The sequence below is a fragment of the Micromesistius poutassou genome, assembly GCF_964030765.1.
Source record: "Micromesistius poutassou genome assembly, chromosome: 7".
NCBI lineage: Eukaryota > Metazoa > Chordata > Actinopteri > Gadiformes > Gadidae > Micromesistius > Micromesistius poutassou.
In genome coordinates this window covers 14809051-14834099 of record NC_140277.1, presented here as the reverse complement: position 1 = coordinate 14834099, position 25049 = coordinate 14809051, and the positions used below count along the sequence as shown (strand labels likewise).

The 25049-nt window shown below is 44.2% G+C and overlaps 1 pseudogene across 1 annotated transcript in view; it reads right to left on the bottom strand.

Moving 5' to 3' along the window:
- The window catches only part of LOC311350215 (pleckstrin homology domain-containing family A member 1-like), a 16170-nt pseudogene extending 6031 nt beyond the window's left edge, over nucleotides 1–10139 (bottom strand). The window contains exons 1-6 of the transcript XR_014684151.1: nucleotides 10022–10139; nucleotides 4991–5240; nucleotides 3946–4002; nucleotides 3700–3820; nucleotides 2701–2744; nucleotides 1207–1217 (exon numbers count right to left, since the gene is read on the bottom strand). The product of XR_014684151.1 is annotated as a pleckstrin homology domain-containing family A member 1-like (transcript). The remainder of the gene's footprint in view (nucleotides 1–1206; nucleotides 1218–2700; nucleotides 2745–3699; nucleotides 3821–3945; nucleotides 4003–4990; nucleotides 5241–10021) is intronic.
- Between the last annotated feature and the right edge of the window lie 14910 nt (nucleotides 10140–25049).

The window sequence follows — 25049 nt, the reverse complement described above, 5'->3', positions numbered from 1 at the left end:
TTTTAATTATTTTTTTTTTTCACCGCCACAATGCGGCAGCATAATCATTACTACCGATTTGTTTTGCACTTTATTCTGTTTTGGGCATTTCCTCCCAGTGCAAATATGTTTAAATGAGTTACTGAAAGCAGTGTTCTGAATTGGGATCAATTAATCGTTTTTAAACCTATGTTGTGAGTAATAGAGAACAAAACATTTAAAAGATTGTTGCAAGTGGCCTGTATGCATGGCCTTCACATGGTTTTTGCAAAGCTGTACATGTCTTAAAGATATTGATGTGGATGTTTCCATCATTCTCATATAATGCCTGTTTTTACATTTCTCACAGTGCAAATATGTTTTTGAGTTTCTGAAAGCAGTATTTTAAGATGGGATATATGTAATTATAATTTGTAAGCCCATGTTGCAAGTATAACAACAAAAAAAAACCTTTAAAATGTTGATGCATGATTGTGAACTTTATGGAAATAATACAATTCCAGGTCTTCTGGAAATGTTTTTGGTCGCTGTGTCATAATTCAGCTTAATATTTAATATATTGTTGCTTAAGGCACACTCATTAACGAGAAAATGTCCAACTGGCACTGCATGTCGAAAAGGTTGCTGACCCCTGGTCTACATGTTACATGATACAAATTTGCCAATTGTTGTTTGCCAATTCCTGCTCAGCATGCAAATTGCATGCTGAGCAGGATGGCGCCAATCGCAGGGAGCGCAGGCCTCCTGTAACAGCCGTGTGAATCTAGAGGAAACAAACAGTGGTCGGAAACAAACAGTGGTCCTTCTCTCTCTCCAACAAACGGCAACACATAAATAACAGACGCATGACCGACCATGTGGTCTTGTACCGTAACGTAGTATAATCACCAGGACGATATGACACCAGGTAATACATTGTATTATTTAAGACTCAATTTTCAATCAATCATGTATTAATGTCATCGCAACCCTTAGCCTTTCATGTTGTGAAACGGATCATAAGGAAAACAGAAAAGCAAATACACCTGTACTTCATGCTGAGAACTCACTACACTAAGCCCGATTTCCCCCTTCCATCTCTGGTCAGGAAGGCCCTGCTTTGTGGATGGTTCTACAGATGTACTTTTTCTAGATTATCCTGTGGTGTGGGGAATAAAAGTGATTTGTCCCCCGTTGGGGCCTCACCGAACCGAATTCACAAATTTGGTGGACATGGTGAATATTTACGATCTGATATCCTGAAGTGTGAGGGGGAACCCGTAGCCACGTGGGAAAGACAATAGTTAATCGGGAGCCACGCCGACTTTACGTTATAGCAACAATTCCAAAATAATCTACCGTCTTCTCCTTTTTTTCGTTTACAATTTTCGGACAAATCGGATTGCCTTTGTTTATACTAAAGTCAAGATTTGGATCCCAAGAAATTGGCGAGATATTAACCTCCAGGCCTGCACCCTCCACGTCTCCCCTTACGCAAATGCTTTTCCATTGAGGAAATTATGAAGCGTTGTGAATAAAGTAATTGAATACAGGCTGTTTGCGTAGTACATAATCGCTGATCTCAGCAAAATGTGGCAGCCAGCAGGGCCGTTTGAAAATACCTCCGGACCTGAATCAGGCAGTGATTAGGATGTCAAGCAGCATCCTGTTGAAAACTTGACACAGACTATCTTGTGTCAGGCGCACACCGGTCTCGTAAGTACACAGACTCTGCAGTCACGCACACACACACTCACACCCTTTACCCCTCATTAAATGGGAATGGATCATTAAAAAGATATAACACGCTTTGGAGGTCGGACCTCTGATCGACTTCCATACTCCAGATAGATGATGATGGCGTGTTTATACAACATGCTTTGGTCAAGTCAAGGGTAAGAAATACATCTGTATGGGTTTATTTGGAACAGTGGTTACACATGGCGTCCCATGTGTTCTCAGATAGATATAAGGAAAACAAAGTGTGTGGACACCAACTGCTTTACGTTATTCAGTTCAGTACCAGGCGCCCCTAATCAAGATTGAAAAACAATAACACCACATTTATAGTTCAGAGGACAAGGGGCCACATGTGTGTGGTCTAAACAGACAACACCTGCTGATCAGGGCCAAGATCTGGTTAATGCAGCTGGGAGGAAGGAGGTGGGCTGAGGACAGTTCAGTAGACGGTATCTTAACATCCGTAATGGACGGGCGGCTTTAGCTCAGGGGGTAGAGCGGGTTGGCTGGTAACAGCAAGGTTGCTGGTTCGATCCCCGGCTCCTCCTAGCTAGAGTGTCCCTGAGCAAGGCACCTAACCCTAACTGCTCCCGGCGAGCTGGCTGTCGCCTTGCATGGCTGACGCCGCCGTCGGTGTGTGAATGTGTGTATGAATGGCTTAATGTCAGGCAATATTGTAAAGCGCTTTGGGTGGCCACTGGTTACAAAAAATGCGCTATATAAATGCAGTCCAGTAATGATCTGCTACAGGGAACCGTCTATAGATACAGACCAGAGTCTAGGATCTATAACGACTGCTAATATGAAAACTTCTCTATCTAGGATTAGGTTTTACAATATATTAACCGTTGACACCCAGTGTGGCGATGGTGCGAGTGAGTCGATGGCACCAGTGTGTTGATGGTACCAGTGTGAGTGCGCCGATGGTAACGGAGTGCCAATGGTAACGGAGTGCCGATGCTACCAGTGTTGATTTTACCAGTGCGAGTGAGTAGATCGTACCGGCATGGCGATGGTACCCGGCATGTCGATGGTACCGGCCAACTCTGTGATAGCACAACCCACCCAACTCCTCCAATTTCCACGCCAGACCAGGGGTGACGCTGGTTTATTATTTATTATATTTCAAATGTATTTGCGAGTGGTGTGCTGAGGTATTCCTTGGATTCATCTGCTTCACCTATTTGCGCAACACATGCTATAATATTTATTCGATTCAATTGATTTATTTTATACTTTTTTTTCTTCTTTTTTTTCCCAAATGCACTGCCAATTTAGACATGATAGTGACATTAGATATTAGTTTAATCTCAAGCTGGGCCTTGCTTTTGGAAAAAGTATCCATGTTTTTATCAAGTCGTGTATCAGTTAGGATCTGAACTAAAGGTAACACGATATAGCCTATTATTCCGACTGTGATGAGTAGATATAATGCCTCAGACAGAAAATCTGCCGTGTTTTCACTTGAGGGGCAACAAAAGGAAAGGCCTCCAGTGTTTAGTTAGGCTACCTTAGGAGATAAGGTAGGACATAATAACAATGCCAATAATGACATTCACCTTTTCAATTACAGGAACAAACAATAACGAAACCAACTGAACTCAAGCCATACTCTGTGCGCATGGAGCAGGGTCTCAAAGATACCAACGCACAATTAGTTTTTAGCGTTAGGCCTATATATTGTACAGTTTGAGAGAAATACTTGTTTTAGAGACAATCAATGTTTGGTATGCTTAATATATTGAATATAATCTATACAGACAGAACAGTTGTATTTCACGTTGGTGCTGTCATTTCTGGTCTCATTCACTTCCAGCAGAGCACTACTATTTGGTAAACTGGGTTTGCTCTGTGGTTCAGAAGCGCTCCGCGGTTCAGACATGCTTTACGGTCGCCCTGGAGGGCATTTCATCTATTATCACGCACAGACTGGAGCTTGAGTCTTTATAAACGGAACGTCCGGGGGCTCTCCCTTCTGTTGACCTGCGAGGTGCTTTCAGCGGGGTTCAGGTGAGACCGAATGAAACCAGGTGAAATAACCGGAGCAAATGACTACTACATCTTCTGAGTTCTTACCGAAGCAGAACTCTGCCTTGGGCCTGAGCTTGGTAGCATCGCTGACCTAAAACAAAAACAGAGAGAGCCTTGAGTTACATACACAGCAACAAGCAAGCTCAAGCACAGCAAGCTTTTACAGGATTACTGAGGTTCATGGGACAGCTGTATGGTGTGCATGCGTCTGCTTACTTTGGAGATGTAGGTGAGCTTGAGAGAGCCAACACAGTCTGCACCAATAGGTAAGTTCTGCAGGGGGAAAACACAATGGCACATAATGCTGAGCAAACAAAACTAGACACCCCCACGAATCCAGTTCAATAAATAACTTGCTTACAAAGCACAGATTGGAATCTGACGAAATAAAATAAAGAGGGGGAAAAGACGCACAGTGACCCGCGAAGACCTTGCCATGCAGATCAGCAAGCAGATGAACCAGCGGACTTCATGAAAATTTCAGCCGCCTAAAACTATAAAAAGCACGTGGCTGAATAATTGAAAACACCCCTTGTTTTACATGAATCATGAATAAGTCACGGAACAGGAGTCTACATGCATAGAGAGCATGCTGTAGGAACTACAGTCATCATGCCACCAGCCCAGCAGACTGAGGACAGCTGTGTGCTGTGTGCAGGAGTACCTTGGACCCGAACCAATCATCAACAGCAATAACTGGGTCACATAATGTGTCAACGATTTCTACCGTCATATTTTATTCATTCCAATTGTTAGCAGTTAGCTAAAGTCTACATCGCTTAAAGCAAAGCCACACAGATACATAACTGCTAAACTACAACCCAACATGCTGTCCATACCTTTATATTATGTACCATGCAAGTAATTCATTGCATACACAAAACTGTAAGACAACAGAGCACGCACACAGGGAGGTTTTTCCTCTCTTCTAGCTTTGCTCCTGTGTGCCGACATCAGAGGTTCTTTTAGCAAATGGCGGACCAACAGGTTCATGAAAACATCCCCATCATAGATCGCATCATCATGGTCATAGAAGGGTCAGATTAACCAAAACCTTGGCTGGTCTCTGGCCTCAGGCTCTCTTCCCAAACCGCCATGGGATTCCCCATAAACCCAAACAAACATGCCCTGTTCTTCAGTCTCCCTCGGGTGTATAGGAGGAGGAGGACAAACCGCTGAGCGCTATGGAAACCCCAGGCCTGCCTTTCAAAACCCCCCCCCCCCCCCCCCCCCCAGCACGACGAGCCGCTCGGTGCCTTACCTGCGGGTTGTCCATGAACCACACCAGGCTGCCCGGCTGCGTGTCCAGGATGAAGTAGCGCCGCAGGAACTTGCCGCTGCTCTCCGTCTCCTCGATGTCAAGGAAGCCGCAGATGCGGTTCTGCCGATCCACGTAAGGCATGATGGCGCCGGGACATTCCCTGGCCCAGCGGGGCCGAGGGACAGGAGCGGAGAGGTGGCGGCGCCGGAGCTGGGGAGTCCCAAGCGTCTGGGGCTGGAGAAGGAAAGTCCTTGGGGGCAGCAGCAGCAGCAGCAGCAGCGGCGGGAAGGAACGCCAGCAAAGAGAGGAGGAGGAGGAGGAAGGGGGGGAGGAGGGGAGGGGAGAAGGAGGTGGAGGGAAAGAGTTAACCAGGAGTTTCAGCGTTGCGATGGCAGCCAGTTCTTCCTGCTCCCTCCTTCTCCGGTCTCACTGCCACCTGGAGTCTGCCTCAGTGCTGCCTGCCAGGGGACCCATGTGATCCCGACCACAACCCCGCCTTTATCCTTTTATAATATCAGCCTCTCACTCTCCCGCTCTCTCTCTCTCGCTCATTCCCCACCCACTCATGTATTCCTCTTCTCTCTCTCTCCCTCTCTCCAGCCCTCCCTCCCTCCCTCCAACCGGGTCCACATTGCCCTCCCACTCTCTCTCTCGCTCTCTTTCGTCCCATTTGGCGAGCCCCCGGCAGGCCCCTCCCCCCCCTGGAAGACGTCTTGAGTGTGGCCTTCAGATACAGAAAACAAAAAAAAAAACGAACACAAACTGAAAACATGAAAAAAAACACGGAAGTCGCAGGAGTGACAGTGCAAACAACGGGCAGGCCTCTGAGTAATATTTAACCTTGTGGCGGCTGTCTGGAGACGACCCCTGGCCCACCCGAGGGTGCTGCAACTCTGTGCAGCCCCGGCGCGGTGAATCATTGAACGCGGAGGAGGAGCGCCGGTGCGTGTGTTCCGGTGCATGTGTGTGTGCGCCTCAAGACCTCAGTGGGTGGGCCGTGTGCCGCCACTGTGGGCATATTGTTACGTCGGGAACTGTTTAAGCGGCCCGTCCTTTTTGCTTGGGCTGAATCTGAAATATGCGCGAGAGAGAGAGAGAGAGAGAGAGAGAGAGAGAGAGAGAGAGAGAGAGAGAGAGAGAGAGAGAGAGATGGGGGCATTGCAAAGCGTGAGATAAAGGCCCTCTTTCTCCTGCGACATTATGAGCGCTATGTGGGTGGACAGGGCAGAACCCGGACAAAAGGGCCGCTTGTTTGTGCCTCCACCGAGGGGCCGAGCATCGTGGTTAGTCCCTGAATATATGTGACTCATCCCGAAACATGGAGCGGGGGGGGGGGGGGGGGGGGGGCACACACACACACACACACACACACACACACACACACACACACACACACACACACACACACACACACACACACACACACACACACACACACACACACACACACACACACACACACACACACACACACACACACGGTCATAAACACCCCTGAGGGATAATCATGGGACAGTGATAGAGGGCTCGACGATGTTAATTCATTCTTTACAAGGGATCTTGGGAAGTCCATCTATTCACGTGCGTGTCCAGGGTTTCATTAGGCGACAGATGAAGACAGACAAAGGCGGCGGCTACGCTTGTCATTTCAATCACATTTTCGTGATCGGATACGAGGAGAGACAGACCGTATCCAGACTGGGGACACATGGCTGGGAGATCTGTGATTGGATCTCTCATTTCCACAACCGTTGAGGCAATACTTTTCAACTGAAATGCTGCCGTTGGTACAATAGGTTTCAAAGTAGGGTAAAGTAGGGTGCACATTGACAGACAGAGGCTACTTTAGGTCAAATTTATTCAATTCATGGGGTCATGAAGTCATCAACAGTAGTTCTTTTCGAGAAAAAAAAACGGTAAATGGGATGACATATTTAATATCAGTGTCACCCCTTCTATAGAGATACAGATATTACAAATGTTGATTTATCGGTACATCCCTACATCAGTTTATTTTTTACACCTATGGCAGAGGTGACTGGGAACAGGTTAGTTAGGAACGTGCAGAAATAAATAACTTAGCACTGTGGTCTGCCACAAAGCACTCCACTCATGTGAATTTGAGACCTGGGTGTGGTTTTAATTAAATAACCAGTTATCTGTCCACACATATAGGGACGGGACTGCGTACACACTACGGTAAGATGTGAATATGATCACAATGCCATGTGAGCCAGATCTGATCTGGGAATGTCCACACCTGACAGTGAACGGGTCCCAGCGTGATCACATCACAAAGGTTGCATTGAAATGTCAAGTGGGTGAGTTTGAAAAAAACTGCAAGCCTTGCAGAAAATGCCCCACTTTCATGAAGCTCTTTATCTTAAGTTATATCCTAGTGTGGAATAGGTACTGTAACATGACAAATGACATAGAACTGAGTGAGGTAAAGAAGGAAGAAACCATCATCCCATGGCAGAAAGAGACGGTACAGTTCAGTGTGTGTTAAGTGTTGGACTTTACACTCACTGAACGGTACTGTCTCTTGCTGCCAGGGATAAGTCCCCAATAAAGAAAGCTCAGAGAAGGGTGTGTTGCTTTACAACCGGTCCCAAATCAAATAATGTCTCCATGAGACTTAACGTTTACGTCTCAAAGTCTGTCGGTGCTCCACCTAATACATAATTAACAAAACGGATAACCCCCATAAAACGCACACAGAGAGGCAGTGGGAGCCATTGGAAATGAATTTAAGAGAGAATATAAGAGAATAGGCAATGATAAGCAGACCTGCTGGCGGACAACATACCATGACAATCAGAGCGCATCCTACTTCCATAACCTTTTAGATAACGTTAGGGCCCATACCAAATTACATAGCTCATCATATAGAGCGCCGGAAACGACATGGAAGGAACAGGATTCCATCCTATTGCATTACACTGAATCAATCAAAAAGGTGAAAAACATGCTAAGCTGGTTGGCACCCATGATTTATATGAGGGGGGGGCAGAAAGAGGCGTTATGATTTATGGGTCATTCAGTCTGCGGACAAGTTAACAGCTATTCCTAACAGGAACATTATTACAGCTGTATCAGCATGTGGAATACATTTTGAAAATAAACAATAATTGGGCATACTTTGTTCCATGAAATATGCCCAATATGATTATTTGAAACTTCTAACGTAAAATCCTAACGAAGAACCAACTCTGCTTGTAGAAACGGAAGCAATAGAATAGCCTACAAGCCCTTAATAGTATGCTGCCTCATGCCTTCATTTGTCAGGATAGCCTTACAAATTCCAACAACCAGGGGAAACCAAATGCAATGCACTCATGAAAGTGCACATGGCAGACCAACAGCTTCATGATAACATCCTCCTCATAGACCTCATCAGCATGATCAGTCATAGAAGGGTCAGATTAACCAGAACCGGGGCAGATCTCAGGCTCTATGCCCAATCCGTCATCCACAGTGTGGAAAACAGTCGAGAAAAGGAATGGTGAACGACAATAACATTTGAATCAAGACAGGCCTGGTGAAAACATAAGCCATCCGTCTCATACAAATCCTGAATGATCCAATCACATCCCTTATGAGCAGTCCACGCCCCTGAACTCGTGTTTCACCTGGATATGTGTCACATTACCGGGAAAATATACAAGCGGAGTGCAGTGTGATGTTTTCTTAAGAGGTTTGTACTTGTTTTGGTCTGAATGAGTGTGTCCCTGAACCCGACAAGCCTCGACAAGTTGCCTCCAACATGGAATCCTTCTTATAACTCAATAAAGTTATATCAATGGAAACTCAACTGATAATAAATGATGCCTATGGTTAGTTAACACACTGTTCCATGGAAGTTTAAAAACGTTATTCAAAAGTGCACTCAAACAAACAAAAAAAACAAAAAACTTTTCTGATTAAAAAAAACAACACTTTTTTAAAATCAGTCAAACAGATAGGTTAACACTATTCCTATGTGCCAATAGGAATGTGTGTACCAATTGTGTTTGCCTGATATACATAAGCAGAACAATGATAGCTGCCGGGGATCAGATTTGCCATGGATGACTAGCTGAACATTAAGCACTCAGCAATGCACACACAGTGAGGGGAATCCGGCAGAACCAGAAAAGATCAAGATCAATGGCAGCCTGCAGCCAGGGCTAGGGTTAGGAGCCCTGCGGGTCTGCTGCCCCTTTCAGCGGACGGGAGGAGGTGTGCTGGACTGGGAGCAGCCGGCAGCAGGGTGCTGGGAGAAGCCTTGCAGCCATGGCTGGAGCCCTGCGGGTCTGCCTGCCCCGTTCAGGGGACGGGAGGAGGGGTGCTGGGAGCAGCTGCTGAGGGGGTGTAGACAGCCCTGGCCTTCAATCTGATTCCAGCAAGACCTTACATCGCATACGACTGCTCCATAGTGCTACTCGTCCATGAGCCCCAATGCAGACATTGTTATTATTAATACGTCCCTGTAGGGGAATTCAGGGGACATGGCGTTTTCATGACGAAAGTCAAAGATGGTTCACTCATCATTGGCCATGGATCGGTGGAGCTCACCCAAATGTGATGCGTTGCGATCGTTGTGATGGTTTTCATGGCACGTAATCGAGAGTCCACGAACACGAGGGAATCGAAAGAATAATAATAACAAGTATTTGGATGACATTCATGTGTACCTGCTTTACAGTAAGGTTAGCATCATAATGCCTCGCTGGGTCCAACACTAGCATCGTAGCTTTAGCTGGGACCCCGACGCTGTGTTTGTTTATTTCATTAGCGCCTTTAGAAGGGATACTTTACGTCGACAGCCTTAAAAGAACCCTAGATAAAAAACAGTGTCATTGAATACTCAGTATCCACACCCTGCATCAAATGTTACCGATAAAGTTATTCTGACAACGATAGCTAGCTGAAGTTTTGCCACACACGCAGCTAGGCTACTGACGTTAGCCAAGTATCGCTAAGTTCCTCAGTGTTATTTTCACACTGAACATGAGCATCAGTAACTACTTAATAAAACATATTTCAGACCTTGCTTCCCAAGTGGATTTCCTCAACCGTGTTCTCGACGTCGGCTCCGACCCTCTGCCTCATCCCATGCCCGCCTCACAGCCTCCTGCTCTCACCAGCAGCAGCTCGGGTCGCTCTCGTCCAGAACCGTGAGCGTCGACGGGGGGATTTGGCGCCACCGAGTGGCCGGGTGTGTAATGACCATGAGCCGGGGGCCTCTGGTGTGGCAGGTCGATTTCCGACGTTTTGCGCTTTACAGCCGGCCCCCTAGTCGCGTTTTTAACGTTCATTTTTCTTGTTAGATTTCAATAAAAGAATGTGTCATTTATTTTTGATATATATTAGCCCTATATATACATATAGGGTATAGATCTATATAAAGATCTTTTTACACTTTTATATTTAATGTTCAAATACGATTTTTAGGATCTGTCATCCTAGATATTAAGTGGAAATGTTCCGCCGACGTTTCATACGATCTCAATATTACTTTCATCAATTTTTTTTGTTTTAGATATCTTGGCATATGCATTACAATAACCAGTGCAATAAGTAATACACGACACCGCCTATATTAACACCGGCTGAACATTGTGAACATTTTCATTGGTAGTGAGAAACAAACGTTACAAAACAGGGAGGAGCTTGGGAGACACAGAGGGCTGTCGGCGGTAAATAATGACACCCGATGATGATCCATCGATGATGGCAGAGCAGGAGGCAGACAGCCACACCGAGCTGAAGGTAGGCCTGTTCGGACCCATCGGACCCGTGGCCAGGGTCCGGTCCCACAGCGACGCCTCGGGCTTCAGGTCCAGAGTGTTGTTCAAACTCAGGGGCGCACGGTCAGGTAGGAGAGTTGTGGCTTTCTAACCAATCTAACATCCATAGAATACCCTTGTTCATTTATTGATAGGCCTTAGGGGATTATTTATTTGAAAAGACAAGTAATCAACTTGTCAAATTATTGATCATTTATCTATCTATCTATCTATCTATCTATCTATCTATCTATCTATCTATCTATCTATCTATCTATATATATATAGCTGCATCTATTTATATACATATATATTAAAATATATATATATATTAGATATATCTATTTATATACATATATATATATATATATATATATATATATATATATATATATATATATATATATAAATAATATATATATATATATATAAATATTAACTTATACTCTCTCTCTCTCTCATATATATATATATATATATATATATATATATATTGATCTATAGAGATATATATAGGCCTAGATATATATATATAGAATACACCATGGCCCAGTTCTAATAGAGTTTAAGTCAAGATGCTTCTCCTTTGGCAAGCTTTAATTAATTATAATAACTCGATTTGTCTTCAGATGTAGCTACTTGGTGTCTAGAAAGTACAACTTGTACTTGTTGAATCTGTAACCCCTCAGTACCCGACCCACCCGAGCAACATGCAAACAAACAGGTGTTTAGCAGAAAGTGACAGGTCTTAGACCCCCATATACCCTTTGACAAATGTCAAACCGCATCAAGCCTCACTAACCCACATCCTGCCCGACACTTTATGTGACCCGCACCCTGCGGTGGAAATGCGCCATAGTCTCACCTCGACCTGGATACATGGTCCTGGGTTGTTTTTTTCATTACCCAACATTTAATTTATTTTAATTATTAATGAGTGACTGTTCGTTTATCATTGGTTCTGTCTCATTCGAGGTACAACCTCACACAATCACTAATGATCAAATATTAGGCCAGCTGTATCATGTTTAAGTGGCATTCGGCTGCATCCCCGCCAGCAGCAGCAGCAGCAGCACATTGTCTTTATTTGGTTTCTGCTTTGTTTTCACTTTACAACATTTACACCTCATATTGCTCACACGTCCACATTTACATTACTGATGTTACTGACTGACACACTTCACATTGGTACTTAGAACCTCAGTTGTCTAAGTTAATATAATAAATTCACTCATTTCTTGCCATCTATTGGGTCCTATGCCGTATTTGTCATAGGAGCCGGGTTATGACAGAGACTCTCAACTGAAGACAAAGAAATGATCATATATTACTGTAGCTTATGACCTAACGGCTGAATATCGATGGTGAAGTGGATTTCTGTAATTGAAATGGATTGAATATGTCAGAGAAATCACCTAATACCCCGAACATCCACATTATATGTGCATATGTTGTATGTGTATCTAGCTAAACAATATCCCTAATCAAACAGCAGAGGGCAGTAATAAACCTTTCTTCTGCTAAAGTGGTTGGCCAGGTACTGAAAAAAATCCTGCTCTTGTTTTTCTGAATTAACGAATTATCTCAGAATTCTGGGAATTTTTTTAACGTAAAAAATAATTGTGCCCTGTTTTTCTGACTTAATGAGATACCTCAACATCGTGTGACAAACTTTCACCTGCATGGAGTAGGCCTACAGTGCTACTGCTCATCAGCCTGACCGTCCAAAGGGGATTTCAAGTACGACGTTGATATATAAGCTATCTAAGGTATTAGTGAAAATTTCAAATGATGTAATCTAACTGTTCACTTGACCACATGTAACAGAAGAGAATGCATTTCATGATGCATCACCTTATATCCGTGAAGCATACCATATGGGTTCAACTGATCCTGGAGAAAAGTCACAAAGCCAAGCAAATCAGAATGGGCTTTCAATCTGAACAACCCCAAAGTGTTGCAGTGCACAAAGTGGACAAACTGATAACAATACCATCAATATTACTCAAGGACACGAGTATCTCCCAACGTCTCAAACATAAACATGTATTTAGAGGTATTTCATTATTTCAGAAAAACAGAGCATCATTTTTTTTTACTACATTTTAACTTTTCTCAGAATTATGAGATAATTATGTCGTTAGTTCAGAAAAAACAAGAGCAGAATTCATTTTCTCAAGTGAATGCATAACACAGAAATACGAAAAATAGTTAGTGAGTTAGTGTGGCATGTGGCATAGGTGTATGTACATGTGCATGTAAGCCTATGAGGTGGTGTTATGACTATTTGTAATTCACCTTTTGAGTTTTATAGTTCTGTAGTCTTTCACCTATATATTTCACTGCATACAAAAAAGATTACTGTAAACTGACTTCAATAATTCGGTCTCATCGTGATCAATATTTGGTCTCATCGTGATCAATAGATTATCCTCATGGACTTCTGTACTTTTTAGCTTGTTGCGTATGTGTGGAAATAAATAACCGCCAATCTCACTTGAGGCACAACAACAAACTCAAATAATAGCCCAGCCCGACGTCAGCTACATAGAAAGCAGAAGCGTGAAGTCATCATCTTCCTCCACCAGTGGATGACTACCGCTATCACTGACTGCAAGTGTTATCCATTATATAGGCCTACGTTGTTGCTTTCACTTTTGATACTTAAATCCATTTAATCTGAGCTACTTTATGACTTTTATGACTGAACCTTTACCAGTGACACTTTCCACTAAGATATCAGAACTTTTACTCGGCGATCCACTGCTCTATGCGTCTATGCACCACTGTGTGGGCCTGTGTGGTAAAAGGTCAGGAATGTACCAAGGACTGGGCTACAGCGGTCTGAGCTGCTGCTTTGCTGCCTTTGTCTTGAACAAATACATATACATAGGCCTCTATGAATCTTACCAGGAGACAATACAGCATCAGGCTGATCATTACTATTATTATCATCATTCCTATTATTGAAATATATGAGTACTTCTTTCGGAGAGGAGATTAGCTCCGTCCCTCCATGTATTTTTCTGCAGCCATTTAAGTCGATGGTAGAAGGTCAAACACACCTCGGCAATTATCAGTGCTTATGTGCAGCTCCTCTGTGCTGAACGTTTTACATTTTAGCAGTCGATCTCTTCACCCCGGATGGAGTGGGGGGGACAAAGCATTGGGTCAGTGTCACTTAGCAGAGGAGGTTGTTTGAAATAGCCCCTTCTGTCCGGCTCGCAGCCCTGTCACTCAGCTGCCCAGACAGCAGCAGCAGTACATGCGCTGGGTCTTCTCAGCGGAGCCCAGCGCAGAGCTAGCATGACTTGACGGGACGAGAGCTGAGCAGGATGGCTCAGGCCTCTCAGTTTATCTTCTCTGTCAAGTCGGAGATGGCCTTTTCTGTCGTTCTGCACATGTTTGGAATCTGCATGTAAGAATGCTTAGAGGTTAAAATGCAGTTAAAGGTGCCACGGGTCTTAGAGATTCGTTCATTTGTCTTGTGATTTGACTATAACTTGTTGTAAAGGCCACAGCCATCCATCTATTCCATCCATCCATCTGATCCGCTATTGGTGAGTGAAATTCTCTGCGAGCACGTCCGTCTCAAGTTGACTGTGCACCTGTCGCTGAATGATTTAAGATTAAGATTACCTTCCCGGATGGATTTGTTGACTCTATCTGGTCTGTCAGTCACAGGTGGATGAATGCAACACAGGGAGAGAGGGAGCAGAGAGGAAGGGGACAATTCTTTTGGTTGTTTAGATTTAAAATCTTGCTATCTCTAGCTTTTCTGCTCTCTCTCTCTCTTCACAACTCTCACATCTTTAAGTGGAAGTTTCACTTTGATAGCCCTTTATCCTTTTGAATTAATCAAAGGGTTAGATCACATGACCTACTGATGAAAAGTGTTGTTAGACTTGAGCATAGAAACCCAATTGCCCTCATGTACTGGGACATGAGATGGAGTTGGTTGTTAGAAATAGAACCCCTGTGCTCCTGGAGTCCAATCTTGAACGTGATTCTAAATACAAAATGTTCTGGAACAACAAGCTTACCAGCATCAGGAGAGGTTTTTATAAAGATCTCAAATCCTATTGTGGGATCATCCACGGTCTCCAAATATTTATATATACATATATATATATAACATATTTAATAGGCCTATATCAAATGTAGAAATTGTCTGGCCTTATTCAACTAGAGATGGTGTCATATGGTTGAAAGCCCATTGGCCCTCCTTATCTAAGACCAAATCAATATACTGTATATATATGTATATAATACAGGCGCTTTGTGACCGGAACACTACCATAGTCAGAGTTATTTCCTCAGGGTGATAGGGGGTTATCTCAAAGGGCTCTGGGGAGAGAGAGGCGCCCTCCAACATGTGTGTGCGTATGGCTCTGGAAAAAGATCAGGCGTAGGTTTGCATGCTGTCAGCGGTGAATAGCAGGCTGTCCCTGTGCTGCTGGGGGCACTATTAGTCACGTAATTGCAGAGGAAGAGACACAGGGTGGATGGGAGGGGTAGTGCAGGACAAAGAGGAATGGGGGAGAGAGTGAGGGGGAGGACGGAAAATTGGAGGGAAACGCATCACTGTGAAATTAAATTTTAACAAATAAGGCTGGAAGTATAATTTCACGTAGAGAAAAATAAACTGGTACAATTCGAAGCTGGAAGAATGTTAACTGAAGACATCTCTCACTCACGACGCAGAGAGTGATTGAATATGGGGCCACCTGCTATGGGGGGGTTCAACGTGGTTAGACAGCTAGGTTGTGGCCGATATGACTTGCCTTTTTTGATTAAACAACGCAACAAAGCAATCATTCGTGACCATGGAATCATTCATGTCAGTGCTTCGTCGAGATGAAACCAAACTGCAAAAATATCAATAATTTGAGACAGAAAGATGTTAAAATTTCAACATTTGAGTAAAGGCCAGAATATTAAGCTAAACGTGGAGCCACCATTCAGGTAAGGAGCACCGCTTGATACAGAATAGTACATAGTGTGAGGGATTAAAAAAGAAAGATGTGAAGGAATGACACATAGACAAGTGTAAGTCACATTACGTAAACATGCGAGGAGAGCCGAGGTTATGCAGAGCAGGGAGTTGGGACACAACGACAGTGCTGAAGCAGGTCAGATGAAGAGAGAGAGAGAGAGAGAGAGAGAGAGAGAGAGAGAGAGAGAGAGAATGAGAGAGAGAGAATGAGAGAATGAGAGAGAGAGAGGGAGAATGAGCGAATGAGAGAGAGAGAGAATGAATGAGAGAATGAGAGAATGAGACAGAGAGAGTGAGAGAGAATGAGAGAATGAGAGAGAAACAGAGAGAGAGAGAGAGAGAGAGAGAGAGAGAGAGAGTCAACTGGCCAAAATACAATGCTCTTTGTGATGGCAATAACATTGATTATTACAGAGCCCTTTTAGAAACACTCCAAGTAGCTCTGCGTTTAAATGCGCAGTAGTATGAAAAGAGAAGGCTTTACGCCACACAGACTATTTGCATATCATAATTCCGCTAGCATTTCTCTTCTCGTATGACCAACCATGTCCGGTCAATGTGCTGACGGTAAACGTTTCAGTCAGTGATCACTAGCAACCCTAATTAGACTGTGGTTCTTCCTGTTAATAGATGACATTATTGGGTTGTGCTGTACAACGTCCATAACGTCCTCCCTGGCTTTATTGGTTGATTTACAAAATAACATATACCTGTTAACCTTAATGGCATGGTTTCATCAATTCAAATCTAGCTAAGGATGCCTCCAACTAGACTGTGGACGTTTGCAACGGTGGGGATCGAACCTAGTACCTTTTGGGACCGGGTGCCGTGTTCGAGCATGTCCAATTAGTGTGTTTGAGAATTCATTTAAAATGAACATGTGATTAGATGCTAACTATTTTAGAGCTTTCGCTATTTCCTCTTTCTTCCCGTGCACAGCGTTCCTAAAGCCGGGCGTCCTGACGCTCGTGTCAGGGTCTGCCCTCCCTTGTGGACCTGTGGACCCTCCTCAGCATGTTATTCTAAGGAAGGACTGAACGCATAAACGCAACCTCCGCTTGGTGCTCTTCCATATCCGTTGTTTGGGCAGAGCCTCATGCGTTTACTGGTGTTGATGTGAGTTCCCTCTAGTCAGGGCTAGTGAGTGTGTTTGTGAGACATACTGGGTCCCACCACCTTTAATAAACACATGGGTCGCATTTTGGAGCAATATCCCAATAGTCGTTCTCCCTGTGTTCTCTCTCTCTCCGGTTGTGACCCGAGCCCTTTGCTGGAGCGCAGCGGTTCATCAGTGCCTCTGTGTCGTTAACTGATGATCCATTAACTCTATTAACGTGATCGTTAATATCACTCCTCCGCAGCAAACGGGCAGGATGCTGCGTCGTCCACTAACAGGTCACCATGTCCCAGGTGTGTGTGTGTGTGTGTGTGTGTGTGTGTGTGTGTGTGTGTTTGTGTGTGCGTGTGCATGTGTGCGTGTGTGTGTTTGTGTGTGTGTGTTCATGCATGTGTGTGCATGTGTGTGTGTGTGTGCGTGGGGGGATGCATCATAAACAGAAAAGCCCAGAACAAGGACTTTGCTAGGCTGTATGGGAAGAGGAAGTGGTCCAAATAGATAAAACAAAAACACAAAGAAGTAGGTCAGGGGGTGGAGAACAAAGATGTGGTGACTGATTGTACAATCCTAGTAGCAGCCGTGGTATAGAGGATGCGATGTGCATAACAGACACAAACAGTACAAACAGTAGACGGGGAGAAGAGCTCCAGACGTTATACAGTCAATAACCTAATGGGAGGGTTGTGCCCGCATGGCTTTTACAGTAGAAAGCACACGTACACATGCTCTGTCAACATCACACGTCCACAAGCGCTGCCCATGCACCCATGCACCCTTCATTTCCTGTTTCTTATCTAACTTTTTTACGCAACCTGTCCCAGTAGCCATAAGCAGGGAAGCAGCACAGTGTAAGAATACAACTAACACGCTCATTTATTGATGGCCGTCTTGGTGTCTCACTGTTAGAGAGAGAGAGAGGTCAGAGAGAGAGAGATGGAAATGCCACAGAGGGGCATTTCAGAAAACCTTGTGACCTTGCTTCAAGTGTGTGTGTGTGTGTGTGTGTGTGTGTGTGTGTGTGTGTGTGTGTGTGTGTGTGTGTGTTGTATGCAAGTGTGCATGCGTGTGTCCTGTGCAATAGTGACAGGATGTGATGATAAGCAGAGGTTATATGCATGGATAGCATCCCTCTTGTAACACACTGACATCAACAACAAGAGAGAGAGAGAGAGAGAGAGAGAGAGAGAAAGTTTGAACCACAGTGTGAGAGCATGGACAGAGAGAAGCAGAGGAGGTCGTGTATACAGATAGAGGTGAGAGGGATGGAGGGATGGAGCGATGGACGGATGGACGGACGGCTGAGGAGGACCGAGCTATGGAAATACACATTAACTTTTAATGCTTTTTACTGGAGTTGGACCTGGCAGCGAGAGAGGGGAGGCAAGGGAATAGCAGACAGCCGACAGATAGAAAGAGAGACAGATGGGAGACAGGGGAGGAAGAAAGAGAGAGAGAGAGAGAGAGAGACAGACGTAATGAGACGCTCACCCCTCCCTCATTCAGAGGGAGGGGTGTAAGAGAGCAAGGGTTGAGAGAGGGAGGGAGGGAGGAAGGGAGGGAGGGAGGGAGTGCAATAGGTAGGCAGACGGCACGAATAGAAAACGGGTGAGATAGGAGAGAGAGAGGGGGTGGTAGAGGGACGGAGAGAGTAAGGGAAAGGGAGGGACAGAGAAAGTGGAGAGAGAGAAACAGAAAGAGATAGAGAGTTAGAGAGAGAGAGAGAGAAAGAGAGAGAGAGAGAGGAGACAGGGGGGGAGAGGGAGGGAGTGAATTAGTGTATCGGGAAGAGAAGGATCAGGTCACATTGTTGATACTATCCTCCGGTCTCAGTCATGGAACACGCCGGTGAGTGTCCCCTTGTACAGCACGCTGTCTGTGTATATGTCTGTCTGCCGCTCTCTCCCTCTCCCTCTCCCTCTCTCTCGCTCTCTCTCTCCCTCTCCCGCTCTTGCTGTCTCTCACTCTATTTCTGTCTTGCCCTTTCTCTGTGCAGACTACGAGTGTCTGTTCCGCTCGGCGTGTCTGTGTCTCAAACAGACGCAACACCAACAGAAACACATTACACTGCGGACCCTGCTGTGTATTGTTGCTTCGTCTTGCTCTTCGCCTACTTGGCCGGTAATCGCATGTGTCACCTGACGTCCAACCGCTCGCTCATTGATTTCTCTAATGTGTCTGATATTTACAGACACATGCTGCAGGTTTAGGCTTGGTTCCCGGAAGCGTGGACGCCGGATGGATCCATAATGTGTTTACGATAGAGGTCACGCCTGATTGGTTGAATTGATGTTGAAGAGCCGAACCAAACCTTCATCTTTGAATCCAACATGGTCGATCACACCGGGGGTTAGAGTGAGGGTCTTCGGTTAAAGTGGAGTTTCTGATGTTGAATTTGTAACGTGGCACAATAGCACAGCCAGAGCGGATGCACACCGCTGGTTGGGTTGCTGTTCATTAACATGAACGCCTGCTGAGAAATGCTGATCCTCTGGTTTGTCAAGTAAGAATCTGTCTGCCTCTGTGGTGTGTTTGCACAAGTTAAAGTGTACCAACACAACTACCAACCACAACAACAGAGGTGCAAAAGGATGACTCATTAGACTCAAGATAGTGGTGGCACTCTCTATTGGCAGGACTACTTTTTTTATTATGATTGTGACAATCTTTTCAATCAGACTTTTCTAAGATTAACTTTCTTGTTCATATTTTTGTTATATGTTGAGATCAATTTAACTAATTGTGATCACACAATCATGTGGTCATCATCGTTACACAAAATCTTCTTCACAAAATGTGCTATTTACATGCGAGACATATTTCAGGGAGGAAAGAGGCAGAGCTGTCAAGGAGAGGGGGGGGGGGGGTGGGTGGGGGGGGAGGCTATGCAGAGTCTAGGTGAACTATTATAGATAAACATACAGCGATTATAGATGTACATTCTGGGCTACCGTGGACTCCATGGGAGAGGACCCTCTCCCTGTGTAGCTATAAAGGACTCATTCTAAGGTTCCCAAAACACAAAGAGTCTTACTTTCATGGGATTATCCGCTGATTAGAATACCTTGAATATTTATAGTTTTACATTTAAGTGCATCTGGCATACAGTGTACTGCAGAATATACTACAGTTTGAAGGCATTGAGGCATTGCAGTGTGACTCCACACCAGACTGACCTTAAGCGTTAACACTTTAATGTATGTTATATCGGTTTTGTACGTCCGCCCAAAGTTACATTAAGAGCGTATATTCTGAATATCTAAGAGCATATAGGCAGTATCCTCAGCGTCTCGTACTAAAGAGTAGATCAAACAGCCAGTGCTGCTTGTTGGTGTACAGCCAATAGAGAATGGTATGCTGGCTAATGTCCATTCAGTGTGTAAGGCTTTGGTATGCAGCGTTTGGTGCCACATTCACATGCGAGAGGTATGTCGTTAGCAGCTCCAGCAGCGAGTTGGTGTTATATTGGCTTGTCCATTGTGATTGAATTATATTACATTTTCCACCATCTATATGACACAGTCAATGTTGATTGACTTCACGCATATTATAACGTTCACAAAGACATACACAGCTGCACAAAAGACACAGAATTGTAATCAAATTGTCAAGTTGTCAAATTGTACCTTGATGTATAGTATCACAGCTCATGACTGAACAATGTTTATGTTAATAGAATTGTGGTTTTTTTTGTGAATTGTGTAAAAAAAGGGCAATATACTGCTGTTTTTAAATCATGACCCTTGCATAGTGATACGTGTGTGTGTGTGTGTGTGTGTGTGTGTGTGTGTGTGTGTGTGTGTGTGTGTGTGTGTGTGTGTGTGTGTGTTTGTGTGTGTGCTTGATTTGTGCAGGATTTTGTGTGTGTTTATCTATGTGTGTGTGTATGTGTGTGTTTGTGTTAATGGTCTGTATGTTTGTCTGTCTGTCTGTATGTGTCAGTGTGTGTGTGTGTGTGTGTGTGTGTGTGTGTGTGTGTGTGTGTGTGTGTGTGTGTGTATGTAAAGTGGGAAGGTGTGTGTGCGTGAGAGAGTGAATGAGTGAGTGAGTGTATGTGTATGTGCATGTGCATGTGTGTGTATGTGTATGTGTGTGTGTGTTGAGTAATATGAGGATGTAAACATTTGCATGTGGTTATTGTGTGCAAGGGAACCTAATGTTATAACCCTTTGAAAACAATATGTGTGACACGCACATGCTCACACACAGACGCACACACAGACGGGCGCACACAGACACACACACACACACACACACACACACACACACACACACACACACACTTACAGGTGGATGATGTATGGAGAAAATGGGCCGAATGGAAACTGTAACTCATACGTCTTAAATAGCAGTAACCACACTCTTATGTAATTGATAGCCGCCAGAAGAACATTAAACTAATAACAACTCTAATAATTCTATTATAATGTAAACATTATGCCAGCATTGCAGAGGTCATTACATTTCAGCCTGATGACTCATTTATGCTGGTATTAGATTCACTTCACGATATTAAAGTGGGGTGGAGATTGGCTATGTCTAATTTGCTTCCCCTGTCCTTTGAGCCTCGACGGTTGTGTATACATATTTGTTCACGGCAAAGTGTGGTGTGTGTCAGAGAAAGATGACTGGATCACTTCCTAGATAATTATCATCGCCATCTTTCAACCAGAGTTCACAATGGATGGATGTACTGTTCAGAGCACCAGCTACAGAGCACTGCTTGGGCAAATATAATCTAGCATTACATATATATATATATATATATACTGCCACCAGGGAAAGGTGTAACAAAGCAAAATCCTCTCATACAGTGGCGCTGACATGAGCCCATAGGTATAAGAACATAGATATAATGTTTACTTCTTGATGGTGTCTCTTGTTGACTGTGTCTCAATCCCTCTAGCAGTGTTATAATGCATTTAATCATCTAAAACAGTCTAAAATGCATGCACACGTCCTACACAATTTTCATCATCATATGTTCATGTTTGATGTTTTACTTTGCTCTGTTTTCATTGTAATCCATTGCTTCATTTCCTGTTTTATTGTTGTAAGACAAACGAATGAAGTGAATATTTCCTCTTCCTTTTCTTGCTGTCTCTCCGGCTGGCAGGATGTCAAGTATTGATCTCCGCTGGCTACATTTTAGCTGTGATGGTCTATAATGGCGGTACCAAACAGCAGTCAACAAACAGCAGATCAGATTTCAGCCTACCTACATGCAGATTGTAAGGCTCTGTGAGGCAGCGAGAGTATAGCGCTGCAATGGATGACCATATTCTCTCTTTTGTGAGTTAAATCCACATTTACAGGACTCTTGGATGAGCGGATGAGAGTCTGTGTTAGAAAAAGGGATTGATGGATAGGACAGATGGATGGAGACATTAATAGAGGCAATGATTGGACGAATGAATGGATAATACTTCCATCATGTGATCCTGGCCTACGGAGACACCCCATGGGAACGCCACGTTAAACACGTATTTATTATTTCAATGTTGAGGTTCTATCTAAGCTTGTACATACTGCAACCATGTAATATTGTAACTGCCAGCTTGGTCTGAATCAGACGTCAAGAGAGGACAACGTGTGGCTTCAGCTCATTGGTCGAGCCGTCTCCCCGTCTCTCTGTATGAGGTGAGGTCATCATGCCCTATCTATCATTGAGGTAGCTCCGCCCGCATGACACCCAAATTCAGAGAAGGAAGAACAGTTTAAGCTCATATATCTACACATTGACCAGTCAATCAAACAAGCCCCCAATCAGAAGTCCACCACAGATGTACGGCAGGTGCCCTTAGGCCGCCCGGGTACGAGCGAAGACCCATGATCCTCCTATGAGGAAGATGAGTGATTCTAGGATGTCACTAAAGCAGCAACACTTCTCACGTCAAATCAAGGCAGCAGCAGGTCTGCCCCGCCGCTCCCTCTGTGTACGTCGTGTGTACTGCTGGTTCCACCGCACCACACCCGCCGCACGGTCTTGAAGATACCCACAACGCGTCGGGTCGCAGGTCAAAGCGTTCTGGGTCGGCACCGGGAGACACTCTTCACTCCGTTACGGATGCAGTGGTCACCACGATTGCAGCCTCATGATTAAGGACCTGCATATGACCGATCTGATATGCGGAATGGAAAATATCTATCATACAGTACAGTACATTCATTTAAATCTCTTAATTGGACAAAATAGTTTTAGGAAATGGGGAATTTTTCGTTCAGAAACGATGTGGTCAGTGTTTGATGTTCTTTGTGGAATGTTATTGTGAGGATATTTCGAGCCCACCAAAACAGCTGCTCAGCAGAGTTCAGGCCCAGGTGTCTCTGTGTGCCTGCAGTCCAGAGGAGGCTCAGAGATCCGACCCCAGCTCCAGACTCAAGCTAGGACCCATTCTAACATGTATTTATTTTTCCTTTGTTTGTTGTTGTTTTTGTTTTTTTTGACTATATATTTAAATATTTACAGAGATGGCTATTATTTAAATTGCACGCATTTGTATTTAAAATAGCGACATTCCGTTTTTAACTTAAGCATTTTAGTTTTGCCTGAATTTCACCGTGTCTAACCTCATACCTAAATCAAAATGATTATAACTGTATACATTTAATCATCTCTCACTAAGTAGGCCTATTTAATGTGCAAGGGGTCGTGGGTTGACTGAAAGCCTTGCTTAGCTCAGGAGATAGAGCTTGTAACGGAGATACCCTAACTGCTCCCGACAAGCTGGCTGTCGCCTTCCATGACCGACTCTGCTGTGAAGGTGTGTCTGAACCATTTGTAAATCGTTTTGGATTGAAATAATCTGCTAAATGCCCTAAAAATTCTATTGGGGAAAATCCCCCATTGCAGACCACTATTGAAGGTGTCTGTTATGGAAAATAAGATGTGATTAGAAAAGTTATCCTCCTAAAGTTTATACAGTTTATACAGACAAAGTGTGATTACTTTTGATTGTATTTTTGCACATCTCTATATTCTATATTCGCCCCTTTCTTATATATTTTACAGCCTCCTCCTCCCTCAAATATGTTGGCATTACACCTATTATCTACAAGGTCCTATCTTATTCTCACACTGAATTGATAGTCTGAAAGCCACTGTATTTCCCTTACCGTTGATGACTGAATCTGGAGATGATAGTTGTACCAACTTGTTAAAAACACCATTTAAGTCTGCCTCGTGCCTTTTGCAGGAGTATGTGTTTGCTTGTATAAAAGCATCCGCTCATACTTAAATGTAATGGCCGTTTATATTGTGAGTGACGGTTGAGAAGGGCCTGTCAGAGGCCTTCCTGGGTGGTTTGGAACGGCGTGGCTGCAGACCAAACAAACATCTCAATCAAGCGCAATGCTGTCGAAACACATGCTACTCAACGGTTCCAAACTATAGCACGCATAAGCCATGTGTTAAAATGGATGGACGACGATGTATTAGAAAAAGACTGCACACAGGTTACTTCCACTTCTCAGATGATAAAACAGAAGAGCCTCTAAATGAACAATAGGATATGGTTTGAATGGACCAATTCTGAACACAATCACATAATCTCACACACACACACACACATGCATGCACACACACACACACACACACACACACACACACACACACACACACACACACACACACACACACACACACACACACGCACCCACGCATGCAGTACTTCCACTGTGCAGGTATATTCCAGTTAGTACCTCAAAAGTTTCCAAAGTGGAAACTTTTGGTTAACACAGATTTGTGCATTCCTCACGCCTGACAGAGGCCTAATGTTAACAAATTAATAAATCTATAGAGGGAGGGAGGTAACGATGGGTGTGTGTGTGTGTGTGTGTGTGTGTGTGTGTGTGTGTGTGTGTGTGTTAGGGGGGAGGTCATTGTAATGCAGCACTTAAACAACTATTAGCCCTTGTTGTGCTGAGGTGGTGTTAAATATTTGATGCAGCCTTCCTTCCCCCACCCATCACCAAACCCTCCACAGTCCACAGCAGGACCACACCAGACCAACACAGACCTCACCGATTCAAGTGTCACACTGGACTTCACGGGGGGGGGGGGCGCACAACGGACTCCATCAACCTATCATCCTTAGACAATGAAACAATTCGACCCCCTCTCCCCCCACAGCGTATGCTGCACACAGAATCCTTTTGCTAAAGGGCACTGGGTTCACA